Here is a 25,770-nt window from a genome sequence, read left to right on the forward strand (position 1 = left end):
TTATTCTTATAACTCCAGCACTCCTTTCTTCATTTTCAAATCATGGTGACCACCTTCCTAGAATGTAATTTTGTCCAGTGTACTATTTTCCAGTCTTTGTTGTGCTTCCTTTTTCCTTATAAGATTTTCTTCCCACTCTAACCACTTAAATCTTCCTCACCCTCCACAAATATATCTTTGCCATTTTGGCCTCTTGACATTAGTTTTTGTTCTGATATTATCAAAGTGAAGCCAAAATTAAGGACAGATAGTATAGAAATAGGGGACCCGGTCAAATCGAGGAACTGAAGCCATGAAGCCATCTGCCTCTGGAAGTTGGAGACTGCCCCTGGAAGAATGGAATGTCAAGGATCTCCAGAGCCCATTGATTACCAAATTTACCTGCCTTTATCAAGGACTGAAAGCATGGAGCTGCTAATTAATGTCCCCTGGGCCTACCTGCCTGAATCACCTTGGCCCTCCCGCTGCCCTTGGCTTTTCACTTAATGCAAAAGATAAGGGGGGAGAGAACTACAGAACAAAAGAGACTTTAACCTATAAAAGATGTAGGGTGCGCTCACTTCTTGGGACTTTAGAACATCAGCCCTGGTCCCCTTCTTCCTCCTGGGAGAAGTCTGTATTATTACCTTTAAATAAAACCTGCTTAATATGCTTGCCTTGGTGTGCTTCTCTAGTGTTCAAACTTCAACATTAGAAGGAGCAGAACTCATCACCATTAAACGGTGGTATCAAAAGTTCAACAGATACAATAAACAACAACAAAACCTATTAAGAACCAAGTTTCCTAAAGCTATAGATCTTATGAAAACCCAATTATAGACAGCATTTATTATACTGTTCCAGAATAATGCTTGAGGAAAAATCTTCAGAATTTTCCAGGAAAAAAAAAGATGATAAAGGAAGATTACTCTGATGTTCAACAAGTGCTGAAGGTTGGGCAAAGACTCATGTGGATGCTCCTTTGCTTAGATGGAGGCCTTTCCTGCAAGAGGTAGATGTGCTGCTTACTCTTAGTTCACATGATAGATGCATCCTGTGAACATTTATACTCCTAAGAGAATTCCTGATTTCATGACATTGTTAATAATAATAATAGATTTAAGGAACTGATGAGTTCCCTGCCTCTCCCACGTGAGAACAAAGCAGTCCTAATTATCTAGCACTAGGAAATAGGTGCCAGGGTGGATTTATGTTCCCTTCCAAACTAGAATATAGCATCACAATTGATTTTCTTTTTTCAATTCTAATTTTCCAGACTTATTAAAATGACTCTAAACCAAACTGCTTTGAAAGAAATAATATTGGCTTTCTCCCATTATTCCTTTCTTTTCTCCCTTGTCCCCTTTCTACTAAATCAAATTAATCTGCTTTAAAAATAGAAAAGATAAGTGATTATATAATCTTCTAAGGGAGACAGGAAGCTGTGGGACATAAGGCACAGATGAAATGCTCACATATCAGGCACATTTCGACACTATGCATGTCAATTCAAGTCTTTTGTGGCCTAGTACTGTGGGGATGCAGAAAATGGAAGTGGGAGGGTTTCCCTTCCTCTGAGGCCCACAGTGATGCAAAGCACCTTTTGAGGAAAAAAGAAGCCCAAGGAAAATGTCAAGATGCAGCTCTGAGCTCAGGGTACTCAGAGTTTTACATACACACTCTCTCTTTCTCTCTCTCTCTCTCTCTCTCTCTTTCTCTCTCTCTCTCTCTCTCTCTCTCTCTCTCTCTCTCTCTCTCTCTCTCTCTCTCTCTCCCTCCCTCCCTCTCTCTCTCATTCCCTCAATGAGAAAAAGCAATTTTATTATTTCAGGTGAATAGTGGTGCTTCACTAGAACCCATTTCTAAAACTCAAGCTTCAGTCCTACCCATCCCCCAAAAGATCAGACTTGGTCCAAAGAAAAGTCTGTTGAGGGGAAAGATGATGATCTGTGTGAACAGAGTTATTTTAAGAAATCAGTGGCATTTGCATTTCTAAACTATTAGGAGACAAAATGTAGGGGAAATTTTAAAATGCATGTACATATATACATGTTTTAAAATCTAATTTGAGGTCACAGCTGTAATTGCAAAAGCTTTGGATCGTGTGTCATGCTGGAATAATGTCGTGTTAGTGAATGTAAAGCATTCAGCATTACTTTATGCCTCATTGCACCCTAAGTGTGATGCTATTTCTATACAACACCTACCACTTTTAGGTCTTTATGCTTAAGTATGTCTTGCTGGATGAAATCAAGCTACAAATTGGATGAAATTGGGTCCTCCCAGTTGATTCTACTGCTAGAAGCTCCCAAACCCAATTGTTTTTTAAGTCCAATTCCATGAATTCAGAATTTAAATTATCATGATTTCTTGCACTGAAAAATAAATACAAAAGCTCAACTTGCTGCAGAGATGAAAAGCAGTTTTTTGTTCACAAAAACAAAGTTAACTTTTTTCACACAGGCTTTGAAAATGGCTCAGAAATGGAGTGAGCAATACTACAGAAAACAGAACCTGCAGGAATTTGAAACACATACCCATTGCTTAAGAAAAAAAAAAGTCCTTCACTCAAAAGAGTCCATCCAAAACTGCTCCATGTTCAGTTTTCTTTCATCTTTGTGTGGTAACTCAAGTAATTTCACTGCCATCTAAATTTGTGATTGCCATAAATATACCTGTTTTCAAAGACAATATTCAAATCACAATATCTTACCACTTGGTAGTCAAAGATGCATTTGGAAAGATGACCATCTTCATGGAGTCTGACCATTCCACCCTCAGAAGATTTATGTTTCGGTAAGTTGTACAAAAGGTGGTTGAATGGGTTTTCAGTGATTCAGAGTTGAAATTCAACCTAGCTAGAATTGAATCTAGGTTTCAAACAGAAATTGCTACTGCAGTTTTTGGAGATTATTAATTTTGAAAAATTCTTTCATTGTAGAGGCAAAAACTCTTCAAAACAGTAATATTTTGCCTGGCAATATATTTGGTCGGACAACTCTAACAACATGAATTGCTAAAAACAGTCAGAAGTCCTTTTTCCATGCACATAATTGAATTATGCTAAGTAAAGTCTATATTTTGAATAGGAAAAAAAAATAGCTAACTAGAGAAATATATTGTATTCTCCATGGATAGGTATTGTAATAGCTTTGATCCAAGCCATCAAAAATAATTAAATTTTCAAACAGTTATCATTGGAAGAACTAGGCTAAAAATGGCAGCAGGTGCATTTGTATTTGTTTGCAATAAAAGAAAAGTTATATTAATAATGTAGTAGATAAAAACATTCTGATAAATGAGAGTAGCACTATGCAGTATAGGTTTTAGTTCTAGATTTCTCCAACACAGATCTTAGTTCTTTTAGAGGAATCTAATATTAGATTGCCTCCTCTCTCCATGTGACTCTGATTTCTACTTACTGAATACATCTAGCTGTCTAGCTTATCTCCCTCTCTTCCCTTCCTGTCACTACTGCCTTTCCCCCTGGCTGCTAATGTAATGATATTTTTTGTTTTTTGTTTACTTTTTAAAGTAATTTTGCAGTTAGTTCCAGGCCTACCTTCCTCCATGACTAAGGAGGGGAGCCATCTTGATAACTTATTTATGTCCTGCTCCAAACAACGAACATGGCATCCCAAAACCCAAATGTTCTCAAAATACAACTTGGAAAAATTATAGGCGTGAGAGGGAATCATAATTTCTGTGTGTATATGTGTGTGTTTGAGAAAGAGAGAGAGAGAGAGAGAGAGATATTCCTTTATAGGTGTATTTTGTGTGTAGAAATAGGTATATGGTTGCAGTTTCAGATAGTACAAAGTCAGAGAAAGTCTATTACAGGAGATCTCCCAGGAGGCAATTATTTTTTGCCTCATTGCAATAGAAATAAGCACACAGTGGCCAAGTGAGAGTGATATCAGCACACTGCAAAATGCAACTGGAATGAAGAGATTCACCAGCCACCCTACAATAGTAACTACTCTGCCTGCAACTCCACCAAGCCTCCCGGATATGAATTCTAATCAAGAAGGACCGAAAAGTAAGAGTCATGAACTCAATTTATTAATTATATAATACATCTTATATATTTTCTATGAAAGTACTTTTATATAGAGAGAGGGAGAGGTATTTATTTCTATACACAAAATTTATACATACAATAGATTCTCACTATTCGTTGATTCTGTATTTGTGAGTTTATCTACTGCTAAAATCCACCCAAATCAATAACTTAAAACATGTTCAGAGCAGTGAAAAAATTGACTAATCCTAAGTGCAAGTTCCCAGCTCAAGTCCTACAAGGTTATGATCCACCATCTTGTCTCAACTCTCTTATTGTAAACAAGTGTCCCCTGCACTGTCTATTTGGTGCCACATTTTCTTTGTGCTGAGCTTGTTACTGGTGTTTTTACTGCTTAAAATGGTCTCCAAGTTGAGTACTGAAATGCTGTCTGTCATCAGCACCAGGGGGCAGTGACATTCCTTACTGAAGACAAGAGTTCTGCCAGGTGGGAAGCATAGAGCTGTTACCCTGAGTTCAAGTTAGCAGATCACCCATACCTGCTAAGTGAGGTGCCTTGAAACAGAAACACAGACAAGATAAGGTTGTGCACTGACCACTTGACAAAGATGTTGTGACCAGAGGCTCTCAGAAACCTGACCTTGTATTTTCCTTGGAGCAATGGCTCCATATTCCCCATTTCAGTGTTTGTGGCGACTGTGTAGAACAAGAAGAACTGAAGATGTGTGCCCAAGTGTCTGTGTTCTCATTATTTACATCAGTCCCCCTCTCTTTTACAAACACACACACAATAGTACATTTATAAGAATCAGCTACTCCATAGATGATTTACAAAAAATAGACCATATACTACATTAGACCTAAAATAAATTTCATCAAATTTTGTAAAGAATCATTTTCTTATCATCTGTGGTTTCCAACCTAATGAAAAAAGTGCAAAAATTGTATATAAAGTGAGAGTTTCAAAATAGCATATATTTGGAAATATATGATTATATATTTATTAATTGTTTAATTACTATTTGAGAGATAAAGGAAATTATAAGGAAAAAATTTAAATTGTAATTAGATATTTATACGGGAACATGCTAAAATTGCTGAAACACAACAACATAAAAGGGAAAGATTTAAAATTATAACTTCAAATACATGTATTTAAAAATTAGATTTAAAATAGTATTTCATAACTATAAGCAGAAAATTTGAAATTGAGGATATATATATGATCTTAATAGAGAATTTCATTTTCTAGAATAAAACAGATAAATATTAGAAAAAATATCAATTCTCCATAATAAATGTATTAATTCACTGAAAACCCACTCATTTCTAGCTGGATGTTTTGATAAATATACTTAAATTTGTGTATACAAAAAAGATCACAAAGCCCTTTACGACAAGTGTACAAAAAAGAATAATGAGAAAAGACTTTTCCAACTAGATGGGAAGATAAACTACCATGCCACAGTAATTAAAGTCATGCATTAGTACAGGAACAGACCAATGGATCAAAAGAATGTACTCAGAGACAAATGAATGTACACCTGAGAACTTAATACATGATTTAGCTCAACAGGAAAGGATGATTTTTTTTTTCTTAAATGGTATGGAGTAAGTGCATAATTTTATGGAGCAAAATAAAACAGATTCACAACACCACACACACAGCTGGGCACTACATAAAAAAGACCTATCCAGTTAATAGAAAAAACATAGGAAAATGTCATTATTCCTGAAATGGGAAAACAGGAAAAATTTAAACAAAATTAAAAAAAAATCATCAGCTAAAATAACAGCAAATGAACAAAATTAAAAGACACATGATATATTAAGGGTGAGAGGACTAAAGATCACCTGAAATAAAGAACAGGGAGTAGACTGGGAATGGGAATGTAGCTCAGTGGTAGAACACTTGTCTAGCATGTGTAAAGCCCTGGGTTCAATTCTGTAGTACTAGGGAAAAAAAAATAAAATAAAAAGAGAGAGAAGAGAACATGGAGGTAAATGGAACCATATTCTATGCAAGCATGAATAATATATGTATCTCTCTTTCATTAACTTATGAACTTTTACATAGAAAAGAGAAGTATTACCTATAGCTTCCCAGGAGGACACAACAGGAAGAGCCTATAGACAAGTAGATTCAGGGTGAGAATAAAAAGGAAAGTTCTATCAATAAGAAAATCCCAAAATGGGCATTGTTATAGGATGAGATCCTTGTCTAGCAGTTTTTATGCAGAAGGTGGACATCATATGTCAAGAATACAAAAAGATTCCTGTATTAGAAGCACTACAAAGGGAATGGTCCACTGAGGCCCCTTTAACCTTTCAAATTTTTGTAAATCATAATCTTTGAAAAGATAAATGTTAGGTGGATGAGGTGCACATGTTAACCCTGCAACTCAGGAGGCTGAGGCAGGAGGATCACAAATTTGAAGCCAACCTTAGTAACTTAGCAAGACCTTGTCTCAAAAAGAGAAGGGCTGGGGATGTAACTCACTGGTAAAGCATTCCTAGTATAAAAAAAGAAAAAAAAAATGTTCAGTACTTTCTTTTTCTCAAATTTGGTCATCAGTGACTCTATTGACTAAATAAACTGTTAAGTAAAAAAAGAAGGACAAAAACAACCTGAGGATAATTCAAGGATTCTGTTTCTCTCTGCACTATGTGTAACGCTGGTATGTCTTCCTTATTCATCAGTCCCCACTGAAGTGAGTAAGGACACACTTTGATGACTCCAAGTGTTTATTCATATGTGAGTCTTCTTTCATACCTATGATTAGCTCTCCACAGTCATAATCCTGCACCACAGGCCTCTGTTTTTCCTCCATGGGGTCAGGAAAAACAACTCCTGGCTGCAGAATATTCAGAGGTGGAAATTCTCCATATCAATTTTCTGATTCAAATTTCTGTAACAAAATTAACCATGAGCCTTGTAGCATCAGCTCCCTCAGGAACTGTATCATCACTAGTATCCCTGGGATTTGAAATCTTGTGACCAAAAACATAGTACCTAAAATGTTAGACTAAAGTGGGGAATGAGATGAATTCACTCATTTTCCTTCTTGTTAAGCACTCTGTTTTCTTTTCTCTTCCATTGATAAAATTTAATCTGTACTTGAAGGTATTAAGGCATTCTTGGAAGTAGTATCAATAAGGTTGGAATGTCGAAAATTTAAAACTTTATTTTCTAAGTAAAATAAGTAATGACAAACCTTATTTTACAATCTTATAACCCCTCTAGAATGCATAGTAATCAAATATTTAGTATAAATGTGAAGATTTAGTAGAAATATAATTCAAAACTAGGCATCCTCTTCTTTCTTCATTTACTGGTCATTAAAAATACTAATAGTTCTTTTTCACTCCTGATAGAACATTCTTAAATAACTGTACTTCCCATTATATATAAAGCTTAATGAAAGAATCAGAAATCTATCTGTTAAGGATAATGAAAGGAAGAAAATAATGACATCGCTAAAGTGAGATTCTTGATATTAGATGCCTAAGCTATGTGTATAATGCTAAACTCGAGAGTTGTTCTAGTGGGAAATCAGCAGAGCAATTTACTGATAGCCAAGTTAAACTTGAGAGAACAAACAGCAAACAGTTGACTTTAGGTCTAATCCAACCTGCCACCTATTTTAATAAATAAATATTATTGGAACACATTGTGCCTGCTCATTTATGTATTGGTTATGGCTGCTTTGGTGCTGCAGATTTTTTCAGCAGTGTCTGAGAGCATCAGACCGTTGCAGAACATCTCCATCAAACCCTTCCCTAGGTCCTTGAAGGCCCATGAAACAGATACTGAGAACTTCAAGTAATAACCATGAATAAATACAAGTAAATAAAGAGTGCACCAGACCAGACAGTAAGGAAAATACCATAACAGGACAAGAACTCACCTCAAAGAAAAGCATTAGTGAGATCTTTATTAAATTCTTTCATTGGACATGTGCGTATTAAGGCCTCCTATTAATTTATTACTCTGCCCTGCCACAGGGACACAAATGAGGATAAAGAAGACTATAATTTCTATCCTCTTAGAGCTTGGAATGGAATTCACACATAAATACACGCAAAGCAACAAAGTCTAGTGAATTATGTCCTTTAGTTCAGGGTGCCATGAGAAATAAATGCTAATAAGTTTACGGTGGACTTCTGCTATGATTTTTTGCCCTGAATTTGTTTTTCCCTTTCAGGAATAGTAACAATAATGCTCTTCCTTTGGAGAACTATGTCTCTTCCACTCTAAACTTGGATTCCTGGAAAGGCTTAAATTCACTACTCCTTCTACCCACAGATTTGGAAATAGTATGCCAAATAGGTTCACTGGAGCAGCCCATGCTCCCATGTACAAGATTCCTGCAGGAGTCATTCCATGACCTAAGTCTCCCCAAACACACGCCTTCTTCAGTATGGATTTGTAGTGCAAAGAGGAAGTCATCTTTCTTATTTCCTCTTTGGACATGATGCAGTAAACGTGTAAGCTCCAAGTTTCCAGGAGCCGTATTCTCTCTCATGACATCATGCAAAGATACACAAAGAGATAGAAACAAAAGAGAAAGTCACAGAAAATGACCTGTGGCACTTAAGATCCTGGATTCAATTGTCCTTGGAGCCAAAGATAAGCCAAAGATGATCAGAAAATGAGGTACTAGGATAAGTTACCCTAGACATTCATAAAAAGGGAATAGTTGATGTGGGATTGAATTAGAGTTTCTAAGAGTACTGACAACATGTAACTGTGAACAAGAAGTGTGTGTGTGGTGGGGGGAGGTATATATGAAAGAAAAGGAGAATCAAAGAGGATTGGGATAAAACCCCAAGTAGCAGTTGAGTGAAACTTTCCCTTTGATATGACACTGTCAGGTCTATAAATTCTATAGAGAAACATTTAGAGGGAAATGATTATTCATGTTCTCTCAAGTTTAACTTTCAACAAACTCCCATATGCTCCTTAATCTACTCAAACTCTACCCCATCATTCCAACATAATAGACTTCCTAAGGTTCCCAGCAATGGCCTGAACTCTGAATTCAATTAGAAATTTGTTTCAGATCTGACATTTTTGATGACTTGGTACTATTTCCTGTGCTGTACTTTTTGAAATACTCTTTGCATTCTGGGACCACTTTACTGCTGCTATTTACCTTGTACTTTCTCAATCCTCTTGTCTAGTTTCCTTTGTGAACTAATCCTCCTGTGTATACCCGATTAATGCTGGAGTTACCAGCTGGGCTTGGAGTCCCCTGCTCACTCTATATTTCCTCCTGTTCATCAAATTAATCCCCACCCACAATGTTAAATACCACTAACATATTGAGGACTACAAAATTAGTATCTTTGTTTCATAGTACTCTTATGAATTCCAGCATATATATCCATGAATTTTTTCAACATTTTATTCTACTTGTCTTAAATGAACCTCAAACTTGACAATAAATCAAATATTTGTGAGTTTACCCTCTAAAATTTTAGTTCCTTATATTTCTGTAAATGACAACATGGTTAAGTCAGAAATCTTGAAGTCATTCTTTCTTTTCTATCCTTCCATCCTAGCATTTAAATAATCACGATCCTGAAGTTTGAAAACAGTGGTTCTCAGAGTATAGTCATCCAGAGAGCAGCAGCAGAACCATCCTCATCACCTGGAAACTTGTTAGAAATGTGAAATTTCTAGATTTTCTAAATCAAAAATTAACTTTAGTGTCCAGCAGTCTGTAAAACAAACTAAAGTCTGAGAACTCCTCTCCTAAATTAAACTTCCAAGAAATTTTGAAAGTTGTTAACGTTTCTCAATCTCTACTGCCATCTATGTAATCAAAATATCATCCCTAGCCAGAGATCTATGGTAGACTGCTAATTGATCTCCCCATATATAAGCACTCTGTGTAACTCATTTCATTTTTTACAGAAAAAATTATCTCAGCCACTTCCTTTTTAACCAAGTATTGTCATTGTCGCAAAAAACCTTATCCAACCTCTGCCACTCAGCATAAGTTAAGATCCATTCAGAAATGGTGTCCTCTACTCTTGAAGAATGCTTAATTCTCTCCTCTCTAAAGTGGCACAAATTGCTTAGGAAGATCATCTGACTGTGGACGGGAGGATTCAGCACCCTCCTTTAGCAGCTATTGCTTAATTCAGTAAAGGAGCACACATAAATCCACTCATTCACTTGTTCATTAACAAATATCTTATGTAACACACAGTACAGGGCACAACTGATATTAGGTCTTAAAAATTCAGATACAATAGGATTCTGGGATTTGCCTACATGTAGTTTCCAGTCTAATGAGAATAGATGGTAAATTGGTGCATGAGCTAAAGTAGATACGTGTTCAGGGAGAACAAATTAATTATAAAGTAAGAAGAAATGAAGGGATCTGAGGATATGGCTCAGTGGTGGAATGCTTGCCTAACATATGCAAGACCTTGGGTTTCATCCCCAGCTCTGCAGTAAACAAACAACAAATAAATAAATAAATAAATAAATAACAATAATACTAATGATGATGAGAGACAATATCTTTATACACAGCAATAAGGACAGATCTCAGAAAGAAGGAGCCAGTTACTTGAATGCCAGGGAAACAAAAGTAGAGAAGAAGATATTGCAATTGCCCTGAAGCAGGTAAGAATGTGTTGTTGATTAACTTGATGTTAATGATGAAGCACTGAAACTTCAGTGAGGCTGATAAGGAAGGAAGCAGGAGAGAGACATGAAATAACGCTGGAGAGTGAGGAGTGGCCTGATCCCCATGCTCTCCTTAGTCATCAAAGCAGGTTGGATTTGACTCTAAAGAAACATCTAAATTATTTTAGCTGTTCTTCCAGAGAATAGCTATGAAGAGAAGATATAGGTAACCCTGTCGAAATACAAGGTCAGAGCACACACACTCGTAAAAATTGTGTTTTGGTTTTGCAGGAGTAACTGTATCCATTTCAAGCATATTAAGAATTTAGGTTAAGTTACTTGATATCAATACTTTTACTAGTAAAGTTAATTGATTTATTTTAAGTGGTTTTGTTATTGTTTTTTGTTTTTAAACGTATGATCTCTGTCATCCAAAGAATCAATTAGTGATGCTTTTCAGTCCCACTTTTGACTTGGACATCTCAATCACATATTGTTTTAATTTATACTTTATTTTAAGCTTTATTTAGCTATTCTGTTGTTCTCCTTCCTTATTTAAATATGAATATGCTCAGAAGGCGGGTGGCTATATTTGTCAAGCCGCCCCCTGGTCTTCCTAAAAATAAATAAATAAATAGCTCTTCTGTGATGAAAAAATAAATTGTATAAATTAACTAAATCCAATATTTTCTTCCTACAAAATGTCCTTTTTTGGATATTCAGCCTACTTTTTGGCTACCTCCTTTGCTGCTGGGAAGGGGAACAGAGAGGTATAGATGATATTCACACCTGGTAAATGGTATCATTAACAGAGTTCTAGATTATTTGGTTTTCTTATTCTCTGTAAGGGTTGAAGGAATCAGATTAGATACTGAATTACCTGTCCACACATGAGCACAGCCCTATTTCAATTCCTTGCAACCTTCTGGAAGAGTGATTATCAAGTACCGTCTTCTACAAAGAAGCACGCCATTCTCTAACTTGCTTGCAGCTATTTCAGCTATAGCATTATTTCCAATTCAGGAAATGTTTTCCAATGCAAGGGAAAAAATAGAGATATTTTTAACAACTCTGTAAAAAGAAACCTTGCTTTAAACTTTTTTCTGCTCCTGATGTCAAAGCAGATTGCCCAACTAATTAGGGCTCTAAGGTCTCAGTCAGGGCCCTCAGCTTTCCTGAAGCCTTTGCCTTGACCTTATTTACAATCAGTCTAATCTATGAATATATTTCAACAATCAGCTAGGTTAATTCCCAGCTTAATTTCTTCCCTCCTAGAAAAAATATCTTTCTTTAAAACCACATGTAATAAGTAAATCATAAGGATAAAATGAAGGACTCAGTGGGCTGTGTGCAAGCCTGTCTCTTGTGACAACTTAGACACTTAGACAAGTAGCCCAGAGAGCTGGGCTACTATTGCGAGATTAAAATACAGGATACTCAGTTAAATTTGAATTTTAAATAAGTAATGCACGTGTTTTAGTAAAATCATATTTCATATTATATTTCGCAATGCTCAGTTTGATGACCTTCCTTTGGGTTTCAGTTTTCTTAAGTATGTGATGAATATAAAACAGGATTTCTGAAGTTAATTAATCCAGTGGAAGCATTATGGTTAGGTACCTGGCAGATGCTAAGGCTTCACTGATTCTTAGCTGCTCTGTTACTATTATCTAGTTTTCTGAGAAACACAGGAATATCTAGGGAGCACTGGGTGAAAAGGGGCCTAGAAATTGCCAGAGATGAACTCATTTTGTCAATACATTCTTTGTTAGATGCAATCATGTGCCAGGAAATAAATGTTCTCATTTAGTCCTAGAGTCTGAAGTGCCATAATTGTTTTAGGCCTGTTTTAAAGATTTGCTAAAGTGAGAAACTAAGACTGTGAGAAGTTGAGTAAATTGCTGAGACACATAGGTAATATTTAGTAAAGTTGCAGTTTGTTTTGTATTCCAACATACAGACTGTTCATCTATTCTAATCAATGTCCTAAAATAAAATGAAATTTGACACTACTCAAAAAAGATTCAAAAGTTCTTTGAATTTAAGGGAAAATATGGATTTCTATTTTAGTATTAATAGGATAATGAAAAATAATATAACACTAAAAAGCTATGATGAACCATCACCATAATTTAACTTAATTATCTCATAGTAGACTTATAAAAGTGAAATTTCTAGTTATCCTTTTCTTACAAATGAGGCAATGAAATTCAGAACCTAGATCAGCATATAGATGTAAGCGTTAACATCAGAACTAAAACCCAGGTGTTGTAGTCTCTTAGGTATGCTGCAATAAAATGCCACAGATTGGGGTTTAAACAACAAAAATTTATTTTCTCACCATTCTGGAGACTGGAAGTCCAAAACAAAAGTTCAAGCAGGGTTAGTTTCTCCTGAGACTTTTCCCTTGGCTTGCAGATGACTGCCATCTAGTTATACCCTCTTATATGGCCTTTCTCCAAAAACATAAATATCTTAGTCACCAATCATATTGAATGAAAGTCCCACACTTATAACCTCAAATACCTCTAAAAAGGATCTGTCTCCAAATCCAAACACATTGTGGATTAGGGTTTCAACATATGAATTGGAGGAGAGGCCCAATCCAGTCCATAATACCAGGTTTTCTCTCATCTTTTAAGCATAAGACTTTTCAAAATTTGATAATTTGCATATTCAATAATTACACACTTGGGATCTGTTTCTTATCATATCAACACAGTATTTTGGACTCAGAGAAAAGCAATGACTGAGAAGAAGCTGATCATGGCTGAAGAAATAACTAAACTTATGTGTCAAGAAGTATTAGGATTTTGAAATTTATTCTGAACATGTACAAGGAAGAGACAGTTATGAGGTATACACTATCTTACCCCAATCCCTTCAAATTTGAAACATTGAAGTGTAAAAAGTATAGGCAGCACTCTATAGGTCATTCCAGCCTCCACACATATCTACAAATACCAGGTTAGAGATTAATAGCTGGTTATGCTACATGATTCAATGGATGACTCATAGGACTACAACTTACTCCTGGAATCAGGTGGATTCTGTGACACAGTCTTAATTGTGCGTATTTAGCAACAGCATGGATCTAGTAAGAGAAGCTATTATGGTAGCAGCTGGAGAAGAAATATGTAGAAAAAAATGTAAAAAAAAAGAGATCTTTCAACACTTATGAATATAGGTAAAAAGCATTTAATATGGACACCACTATAAATGGTTTGAGCTTCAATATTGGTTTTTTAAAAACACAGTCTGTACAGTGGTATTTTTATAGGCAGTATCAAGCACAGTCGTTTTTAGTTACAGCTTGCATAACAGTTCAAGATAAATCAAAGTGAACTGTTCTGGAGGAAAAAAAATAGCACAGATTTGCTGGTACTGTAATCGTTTGCTTTGGCCAAAGGCTACTTTGCACTGTGTCTACATAACACTCATTTAACAAATATTTATTAAGTGTTGATTATTTGCCAAACACTGTCCAAGGTTGTGGGACTATATCAATGAATAGAACACAGTCCCAGCATGCAATATGCCTATAGCATCTTCTGGGGAGAGAAGCAGCAGCAATACAGGATATTTAGGGCTAAATGATGTAATAACCATATTCTCTTGGTTCTAAAGAAGGGGCCAGCACTTCTTGGTTGATGAAAGTCAAGGTAAAATTTCCTATAAGTTGGTGTCCAAGCTCAGGTCAATGGCCAAGAGTTAGGCAAGGAGTAGCAGGAAGAGTATTCTGAGACAAAGGCTGTGATCAGTGTACTAAAAGTCAAAGTAAGCACAGTATGGAAAACCATTTACCACAATTAGCAGAACAGGAAACTTGGAATGTTGAGAAATGAAGCTGGGAAAGTTCTCAAGGAAATGTATGTGCAATGAAGAGAAGTTTGGATTTCATCCTGGAATAAATAATTACTTTTATAGAATTTTAAGAATGGAAGGAATGTGTTTGTTGTGTGTGTGTGTGTGTGTGTGTGTGTGTGTGTGTGTGTGTGTTTTGTTGGGGTTATAGAAAAATTACTCCAGTTCACCCCAGGTGTATTATGCAAAAAACTGGATATGGTAGTAAGACCAGGTAATGCTGATATAGAATATAGACATAAGATTATGGTGCTTGATAAAAGCATAAAGTAGAACAATTTGACATGTCTTACAGAGACACTACTGACAGAATTATTGGTTGGATTAGATGTGGAAGTAAAGGAGAGAAAGCACTAAATATGCTCTCCGGGATTTTGAATTAGGCAACTTGTGAATCATGGTGCATTAACTAAGAACAAAAAGCAGGTCGGAGGAAAAACAGTCAGTGGTGTATGTGTAATAAATCTGCATTTTAAAATTCAAACAGCCCTTACTGAAACCATATTTGGTGCTTGCTATCAGTTTGAGATTCTTAATGAAATACCATAATCTGAGTAGATTAAATAACAGAAATTTATTCCTTATAGTTCTGGAGGCTGAGAAGCACAAAATCAAGGCACTGGCAAATTTGGTATAAGGTGAGGGCCCACTTTCTGTCTCACAGATGGCTGTCATTGTATTATACCCTCATATGGGAGGACAGATGAAAAAACACTCATGAACTTCTTTTATAAGGGCACTAATATCACTGGTGAGAGTTCTGCCCTTATGACCTAATCAGTTTCCAAAGGTCCTTTCAAATACCACCACTTTGGGAGACAGGTTTCAATATATGAATTTAGTCCATATTATTTTGCCCAAGGTTCCCCAAATTCATGTTCTTCTCACATGCAAAATGTATATATTTCATCCTGTTCAACCCAAAGCCTTAACTCATTCCAGCATCAACTCAGAAGTCTGAACTCCAAAATCTATGTAAAATCATCTGACTAAGACACAGGGGACACTCAAAATATAATTAATCCTGAAACTAACTCCTCTCCAGCTGGGAACTTGTGAAATCAAGTTTGGTGTGTCCAAAATACTGTAGTGGAACAGGCATAAGATAGACATTCCCGTTCCAAAAGGAAGAAATAGGAAAGGAAGAGGTAACAGTTTTCAAGTAAGTCCAAAATCCAACAGAGCAATCAACCTAAACCTCAGTGCTTGAGAATAATATTCCCTGATGACGTGCTTTTCCACCTTCTGGACCCACTAGGGTAGCAGTACTACCCCTGAAACTTTGCTGGGCAGGAATTGGGCCCTCAAGTCTGTGGGTGGTCCTATCCCCATAGATTTGGGAGGCTCCATTCCAAAGGCTTCACTAGGCATTGCTCTCATGGAGATTCTTCGTGATGGCCCTGTCCTCCTCAGGGCTCTCTGTAGCAACCCCACCCCAAAGTTAGTCTTCTGCTTGGTTTCTAACCCCAATGGTGTCATGTGCCTGTGGCTCTCCTGGACATACTTTGAGTCTAGGTGGAGGTAGCAATATTCCACGGCTCAGCTGGGTATTGCACAGTATACTGGACTCCTCTGGAGCCACACTTTGGGGGCCCTCAGGACTAGAGCACTGGCGCACAGGGAGCGGAGTTCTTATTGTGAGGCAGCACTAGCATCAAAGGCTGAGGTACCACAGACTTCAGTTGCCTCTCCTTTGAAATTGTTGTGTCCCCATGTCCCTTATACTCTGGGCCTAAGACAAAAGAGGCAACCCTAATGATCTCTGAGTTATTTTAGTGAAAGAAACAGGGTTATTCTTTCATCATCTTGCAAAATATCTGCAGGTATCTGTTGAGATGGTGGACTAATCTCACCATTGTCTTGGTCAGTAACATCTGGGTGACCCATACTCATCTCCACATCACAGGGTTACTTGGCTAAACCTGCAGCATTCTCCCCTGAATAGGCTTTCTTATTATTTTCAATATTGATAGGCTGAGAACTTCTTAAATCTACATTCTTCTTCTCTCTGATTAAGAATCACATCTTGAAATCATTTATCTCTTCTAAAATTTTGCTATAAGCTGTCAAGAGAAACCAGACTATTCTCTCAACACTTTGATTAGAAGTTTCCTCAGTAAAATATACAATTTTTTTACTTGAAAATTCTACCTTCCCTGCACAAAATGTTAGGACTCCATACATGCAGCTATGTTCTTTGCCACTATATACTAAGAATGACTTTTCCTCCACTGTTGAGTAATGTGTTCCTCATTTGTTGCTGGGAGTCTCATCAGGATACTGTTGGTATTTCTAACATCACTCTGTTCAAGATTACTTAAGCACTCTCTTAGGAAGACTGGAGTTTTTCCATAACTTTCTTCTTTCTGAACCTTCACCCAAATTGCCCCTAACAGTCTGTTCATGATGACATAGGCTTTTCAATGCTTTTAGTAATGCATTATATTTGTACAAAATAGTTGGGTTCATTTTGATAAAATCACACATGCATGGAATTTACTTTACTCTACTATGGTTCCTGGTGACCCACCTGCCCCTTTGGTCTCTCTTACCCTATTCCCCTTTCTCTATTCTACGAGTCTTCTGTCTATTTATTTATTTATTTATTTACTTATTTATTTTTAGTTTTTGCTTTCTAGGTATACATAAAGGTGGAATTCACTGGGCATTTTCAGACAGCCACCTCAAAAATCTAGTCTCTACCCATGACCCAGTTGAAAAGTCACTTCCACGTTTTTAGGTTTTGTTACAAAAGCACCCAATTCCTGGTGGTGTCTCTCTTTCTCTTTCTGTTTGGTGTGCTATACACAGAATGCTATAGGTTTATAAACAATAGAAACTTATTGTTCACAGTTCTGGAGGCTGAGAAGTCCAAATTCCAAATACAGGCAAATATGGTATTTAGTGAAAACTCTTTTCCTAGGTCACAGCCATCATTTCATTATGACTTCACATGGCAAAAGAGGCAAACAAGCTCTTTTTGTTCCTTTTATAAGGGCATTAATCTAATTCCTGAGAGTCCTGCCCTCATGAACTATTTTCCAAAGGCCCCACCCTCAAAATCAGCACACTAGAGGTTAACTTTCAACACATGAATTGGCAGGCAACATAAACATTCAGTATGTAGCACTTGGTATTACTGCTACCATTGTACATAGTGGTAAGGCGATATGAATAAACTCCTAAACTGACCAGCTATTGACTTCCACAACTGGGTAAAATGACAGAGGTGGCAGTGGCTCACTACAGGTGTTTGGTTGTGATCAGTGCATGGGTAATATTTGACATCATGAGAGAACACCTAAATGTTGAGCAACAGAAGGAAAAAATGCTTAATATGTTTTAGAAACAATTTATGACAGACAATAGGAAGTATTTAGTGAAAATTGACAAGTGGCAAGAGGTAGTGGGAAGAACAGAAAACACTGGCTGCATGGCAGAGACATCATTACCTGGTTGCATGAATCACAGTGGAATACCTATCCATGTTACTACTATGAAACGGAACAGCTTATTCATGTCTCTTAATGAGTTGGTAACTATCCCTGTTATTTGAGCTAGCAAAATAAACCTCTTTCTAATACTAAGTTGTAAAAACAAAGATGGAAAGAAAATCACTAGAATGAGTCTCATGATAGTAGAAAAACAAATATCTTCTTTTTATTTAAAAAAAAGGGAAACTGAATTCTAGTTCAATATACAATTGTATAACTAGAATAAATAATTAAATATTAGTAAATATAATTACAAAAAACTTATGATGCCTTTAATGTCATGTTGCATATGGGTTTTCCTCTTTTATTTCTGCCTCTGATGTTTCAGAATAGAAATTCTTATAGCTATAGTCATGATGTTAATGACAAAAATTTGCATTAAATGCCATGTGGTAGACAATGTGTCCTGCATGAATTTACTTAATTCAATCATCACAAATTTCTTTGGAGATTATAGTTTAGAAAACCTAGATTTGGAGAAGTTGAGCAACTTGCCCAGGGTTACATGACAATTATGTTGGTGAAGATTGGATTTGAAAAAAGTTATGCTTGACTCAAACATGTGTTCTAAATGGATTGATTTATGACAAAACCTCCATAAAGCTGAAGATCTTTAGATTTGCCTTTCAGCTAGGAAGGTCTGTATTATGCTCAGAATCAATTTTCATCTTGTTTCAAAACCAAAAATATCTTTGCCACTCATACTTCAGATACAGCGCTAATTTCCAGAATCCATAAAGAACTCAAAAAACTCTACACCAAAAATACAAATAATCCAATCAACAAATGGGCTAAGGAAATGAACAGACACTTCACAGAAGAAGATCTACAAGCAATCAACAGGTATATGAAAAAATGTTCAACATCTCTAGTAATAAGGGAAATGCAAATCAAAACTACCCTAAGATTTCATCTCACCCCAATTAGAATGGCAATTATCAAGAACACAAGCAACAATAGGTGTTGGTGAGGATGTGGTGAGAAAGGAACACTCATACATTGCTGGTGGGGTTGCAAATTAGTGCAGCCACTCTGGAAAGCAGTATGGAGATTCCTCAGAAAGCTTGGAATGGAACCACCATTTGTCCCAGCTATCCCACTCCTTGGCCTATACCCAAAGGACTTAAAATCAGCATACTACAGAGATACAGCCACATCAATGTTCATTGCTGCTCAATTCACCATAGCCAGATTGTGGAACCAACCTAGATGCCCTTCAGTTGATGAATGGATAAAGAAACTGTGGCATATATATACAATGGAATATTACTCCGCAATGAAGAATGATAAAATTATGGCATTTGCAGGCAAATGGATGAAATTGGAGAATATCATGCTAAGTGAGATAAGTCAATCTCAAAAAACTGAAGGATGAATGATCTCGCTGATAAGCAGATGAGGACATATAATGGGGGGTGGGAGGGGTTAGCATTAGGTTTAGGGTTAGGTTTAGGGTTAGGGATAAGGAGTGTGGTAAGAATGAAGGAAAGAAGGACTGTATAGAGGGAAAAGAGGGGTGGGAGGGGTGGGGGGGAGGGAAAAAAATAATGAATCAAACATCATTGCCCTATGTAAACATATGATTACACAAATGGTATGCCTTGACTCCATGTACAAATAGAGAAACAACATGTATCCCATTTGTATACAATAATAAATAAAAAAAAAACAAAGAATATATTGTTACATTTCATTCATTAAAATTACATAATACCCTCATCTCGATAACAGATAACTTCCATAAAAATGATAACAAATTCATATAGTATTTTCTCTTATGAATTTTTTAAAGAGTTAATTTATTCATGAGCAAAAATGAATAAAACCACCTCCTCACCAGTAAGGTCATATTGTTAACATGAATCACTTTTCGCCTGATAAAGCTAGATAGTGTCCCTTGAGATTGTGTTTTCTTTCACATGCAGGTGCCAATAATGGAAGAAAAAAATTCTGGTAAAAATGGTCATTGGTCACCAGTGTCTGAGTTCCACTTCTGGAAAATGCCAGTAATTTATTTGCTTCCCTTAAATCATGTAGCTTTCTTCTTCATACAATTAATCATCTCTCTGGTCTTGCTGGAAAGCTGCTAGAATCATATCCTATTCCCCTCTGTAGAAAAAAGAGTAAGACTTCCTCCTAGAAAGTTCTAGCTGTTATCCCTTGTTAAGGATTGCATTTTGTCCTCACCAAAAGGTACATGGAACCTAACTTCCAGTGCTTCAAAACATGGTGGGCCTTATTTGGGAAATAGATTCATTGCATATGTAATTACTTTCATACTGGAGAAGGATAGACTCATTATCCAATACAACTGGAGTCCTTGTAAAAAGATGGTCATGTGAAGACACAAGGAGAATGCCACATGAGCAAGCAAGGACTTGAATTATGCAACTACAAGTCAAGAAACACCAAAGATTGTCAGAAAACCAACAAAAGTGTCCTAGTTCATTTGGCCTTTATATTTAAAAAGGACAGGGAACTGAGGATGAGATTCAGTGGTAAAGAGTTTGCCTAGCACAAAGCACTGGGTTTGATCTCCAGGCACGGAAAAGACAAGAACAACACAATCCCAGATTGGATACCTGCAAACAGCAGAGTTTTATCTCTCACAGTTCTGGAGGCTGATAATTCTATGATCAGGGTGCCAGCAGATTCAGAGTATAGTGAGGGATTGCTTTCTGGTTCAGATGGTGTCTTTTCACTGAATCTTCACAAGATGGAGGAGCTAGCTAGCCCTTTGGAACCACTTTATAAATTCATGAAATTTTTCCTCATGACTTAATAACCCCCAGAAGCCCCACCTTCTAATACTATCACATTGTGGATTAGTTTACAAATTGTAAGTTTTGTAGGGACACAAATATTCAAATTATAGGAAGAAAATAAGAGGAAGGCATGGAATAGTTTCTTCCCTAGATCCTTCAGCAAGAACATATTACTGCTGATACCTGGGTTTTGGACTTTAATCCTCCAGAATTGTGAGATAGTAAATCTCTATTGCTTTAACCCAATAAGTTCATGGTACTCTGTTATGACAGCTTTAGAAAGTGAATGCTTTTTAAAAACTATTTTGCCATCATAGTCAACTTTATATCATGAAATTCTCTGCATCTTTCAAAATTAATACAAGTCATTGAAAAAATGTCAAGAGGTAGAAGAGGAACTTCAGTTCATGTGGTCTAGCATCTTATCCTTGGAGTGTTTCTTTTAGAAGCATTCTTAAGAAAAGATCATAAGACCTCTGATTAAACTGCTAATAACCCAGTATACCAGGATAGACACATTAGGAGACACAATATATATAAACCATTCTATATCTTCATTGAACTTCTAATTAATACCAGAGAAAATATTTGCAAGCAAATGTGTATCAAAAGGTCTAAATAGATATAAATAGTATTCTCTAGGCTGCATGTGTTTAAAAGACCTACTCTAACTGGTTTAAGTTAAAGTAACTCACATAACCCATGGATGGGTCTAATCTTAAAAGCAACTTGACAGAGAATGCAAAATGTATCATTAAAATCAATATCTTGTCATTTCTTACTCAATTTTAAATCTAACCACAGGTATGGTACTTTCTTGGAACAAAACATAAATAAGGTAATGTCAGGTATTATAACAACCAAATGAGAAGGGGATGATCAATCTCTATGTAAGATTACCTAAAGTAAAAATGCTGGGTTTGCATGGGTTACCTTTTCACTTTTTACATAATCACTGGTCCAGGGCAGCTGAAAACCTACTTTTGGAGCACAAGATGTCTGAGAAGAGGAAAAGAGTAGGCCTTGAACAGGAAATCTGAGTGTTCTTGAAGGTATAAAGAACCAACCGTCCTTGGGGAAGCAATATCTACTGAACAAAATAATTTTTATCATTATTTTTGTACATAAAAGCAGAGGACAAAAATTTGTTTCTCTTGAACTATTTGAGAAAATTTCATAGAAGAAATGCATTTCTTTCCTAGGTCTGAAATAGTAGAGGAGGTACAAAGAAAATACACAGCTATGTAAAATGACCAGAGTTTCAAAAATTGAAACAAAGAAGCCTAAACAAGGGTGGCACTTTGAAGTTTGATGAGCAAGGATTAGTATGAAGTAAGGATGGAAAGAAAATTTAGACTGGTTTCCAGGAATGCCATTGGAACCAGTGCTGACTCTACACTGAGGAGCCATCAAAACCTGGGCTAGGAGTGGGGAAATGCGTGTTTTAGAAGAGTAGCTTTAAGAGACAAATTAAAGTAGAGTCACACTGGGAAGCAGAGTAATCCTTCAAAGGGAGTTACAAAGATCTGAGTTAGAACTGAGAAGTAGAAAATGAAGAATAAGGCACCAATTCGGCAATTTCCATGACTTTGTAGTAGGTGAGGGAGAAGAACAAGAAGAAAGTATTTATAAATGTTTCTATTAATCAGGGAGAAAGCACCACTTTTCATCAAGGAAGGAGCTGATTTGAAGAATGAGAACATGTTGAAGAGAGAATGAATTCTCGTAGTTGTACATGATGTGGAGTTTCACTGGTGGTGTATTTATATATGAACATAGGAAAGTTATGTCAGATTCATTCTTCATTCATTCATTCCTATTCATATCCTCCCTCCCTTCCCTTCATTCTCCCAATACATACATTCATGCACCCAATGTATGTATAATATGTCACAATACACCCTACTGTCATGTATATCTAAAAATAACAAATAAAACAAAAAAGATGAGTACTATTCAAAACAAAAAGATAATTCAGTTTTGGATATATTGAATTTATGGTATTTAAATCTAGTCATATGAAGATATTTTTCAAATTTTGTGTGTGTGTATATATATGTGTGTGTGTGTATATATGTATATAAATATATATATGTATCTTGAGTCCACATTTATTAACGTATTGTGGATCCTTAATTTCTCCTTTACTTATTAACTTATTATAGATCTTTAATTTCTCCTTCACTCAAAACCATAAAAGTCCCTCACTGGAACGATTTCACTGAAAGTTCCCCCCAACTCAATGTGTGTTCCACATATTTGTCTTTTGTGTCATTCTTTGTTTTTAGACCCCTCCAACCTCCTCGGGGTAAGGACTTTGTCATTAATTTAGCACAGCTGAATATATTACATGGTGCCATGTGTATTTATAGAACTTTGCTAAGTAATGATGATTCAGATTTGGTAATCAGCACTTGCGATGATCATATGGTTATGCAGATCAACACTTACTATGCAAAAATCATTTCCTATAGGGGCAGATGTGCTGGTCTCACTCTTAGTAAATTTTTAGATCAGTAAATTTCTTGCAATATGAATGTCAATTTAGGATTATGCCTTTGATGATCTTGTTACCCAAGGGAAACAAGAATGCCGTACCTCTCCATGGTTCTAAGCTGTTAAGGATTAATGACATTCATGGCATTAGCAACAGCTTATTCTAATAATTGAAATGACACAGACCACTTCTCCTCATCAAATAGCATAAAGATTTCACTTCACCAAGTTGGAAATTCACTGTTACAACATTTAAAATATTTAGAACATGATTCTCCAATTGTGCTTCCTACATTGAAGTATATTGAGTTTCCATTAGAAATTGGAAATAATTTTCACATCTTTTGGAAAATAACACCTGCCACCAGATTTCAGATCTAACTGCTTTTCATAATCTCATTAATTTCTTTTAAACTCCAGAAATATCTATTCTAGCATCTTAAAAATATTGGCAAAGACACCATGTATGTAATTTGTACTCTGTTAAATAGTGACTTTTATCAACTTAAGATATGTAGATATCAATCCAAGTTAGCAAGAAAAAGTGGAAGAGAAGGGAGTAGTAAAATAAAGAAGAAAAGAAAGAGAGGGAGAGGTCTGGAGAATTGAAGTTTTAATTTCTACAATATCAGAATGCAATCATGAAAAAAAGCAAATTATTTGAAAAGGATCCTCATATCCTTGGGTTGTTTACTTGCTTAAATCTTTCAACACACTCTCAAGTGAAATTTTTCTATAACTTCATACCTGGTCTCACAGGAATTCCATTAATCATTCCTCCATATTTATGATAATCATCACCTCTAGATGACTGAAATATTTGATACTCTCTTATTTGTAGTTGATAGACAACTCTAACCCAATTTTAAAAATCTATTAAATAAATGACATTATATTACTGGCCCCCCCAAAAAAACCCTCAATATTAACATTGAATATGTTGAGTAATTATATTCTGGGATGCACATAACAATAAACACCACCACAACAGAAAGTGTTAGCAGAAATGATGACAGCTCCACTGTGCTAGCTGCTGCAAACACCAACATGATTAAGTCTGTTGCTTTTTTAGTCTTCTTCCTCCCTCTGCACTTGGGAAGGGGTGGGTGGGGAGGAAGACTGCAAACAATTTCTTACTTGTGTATATATGCATTTAAATTTCTCTTCTTGGTGCTCATCTTTAGAATCAACTAGAATGAAAACTGAAAAAATTCCCTTAATACTAAAATGGATTTCTTTCTTCCTTTGTTGCTATCGTTGATGTTTTGTAAAGATTTGTGTGAAGAACAGCTTGCTATTTATGTATTTTTGGAGAGCTTAGTTGAAAAATGGGTGTCTATCCAATCATGATGGAGATAAGTGACTAAACAGCAATATGAAAAGAGAGAATACCTGTACCTATGTGCCAATGTTATACAGGTTCTAAATTAGATCGGCTCAGAAAATGAGACTTGCCGGCAACGAGTGTCTTCCTTCCCCAAAATTTATCAGATGGGAAATTATAGAAGAAAGGATGCATTGGCCATATGAAGGCAAAACTAGACAACTTGTGGGTGGTCCCACAGAGCAAAGTGAAATAGAAAAACCAGATCTAAAACACCGGAAAAACTTGAATGTGATGGCAAAGAAAAGAAAGAGAAATCTGGCAACTTTGTGATTCCCCTTTTTCCTGTGTGTTCCATCATGTTTGTGAGACTATTGCTGTAGGATGGGTAACAGGGGAGCGGGAAAAATTTCTCATTTGTGTAAAGTTTTACAAAGAAAATTATGTAGACAGTGCCATTGTGTCTTAGCAGATATAAATGTGTGAATGCATCAAACGTTTTTTTAGATTTCATAAGTATTATAAAAATAAAAGCAGAAAAAGTCCCAATTCATTCTTTTTGCTGGATAGAAGGCTGTGACTACATGGGAAAGACCTTGCAGAATTTCAGAAATAAACAATTTGAAACACAGGTAGAAAATAGTAACATTTCATTCATACTTGCCGGTGAATAATTTTAGGAAATTTTTCAACATCCTATAAATATGGCAGTAAATTTACACACATTGTGGTCATTTGTTACCTGCAATGTTTAAAATATATTATCACAAGCTTTCTTTCTTTTCTCTATTCTTTTTTTTTTTTTTGGAGGGGAAATACTGAAGATTGGACTCAGGGACTCTGTACCACTCCTACATCCCCACTCCTTTTTATTTTTTTTTTTATTTTTTTATTTTGAGACAAGGTCTCACTAAGTTGCTCAGGTTGATCTCAAACCTTGAACTTGTGATCCTCTCCGAGTCACTGAGATTATAGGTGTGCTTCACTCACAGCACCTGGTTCATCATCCCCAAGCTTTTTTCTTTTTTTCTTTTTTGGTAACCAAGGAATAAACCCATGGTCGCTTAACCACTGAACCACATCCCTAGCCTGTTTTTTTTTTTTTTTTTATTTTGAGACAGGGTCTCATTAAGATTCATAAACTTTTTATGGACTTATTTTGGAAGAATAATTGAAAGTGATAT

This window comes from Sciurus carolinensis, chromosome 6 (genome assembly GCF_902686445.1).
Source record: "Sciurus carolinensis chromosome 6, mSciCar1.2, whole genome shotgun sequence".
NCBI classification, from domain to species: domain Eukaryota; kingdom Metazoa; phylum Chordata; class Mammalia; order Rodentia; family Sciuridae; genus Sciurus; species Sciurus carolinensis.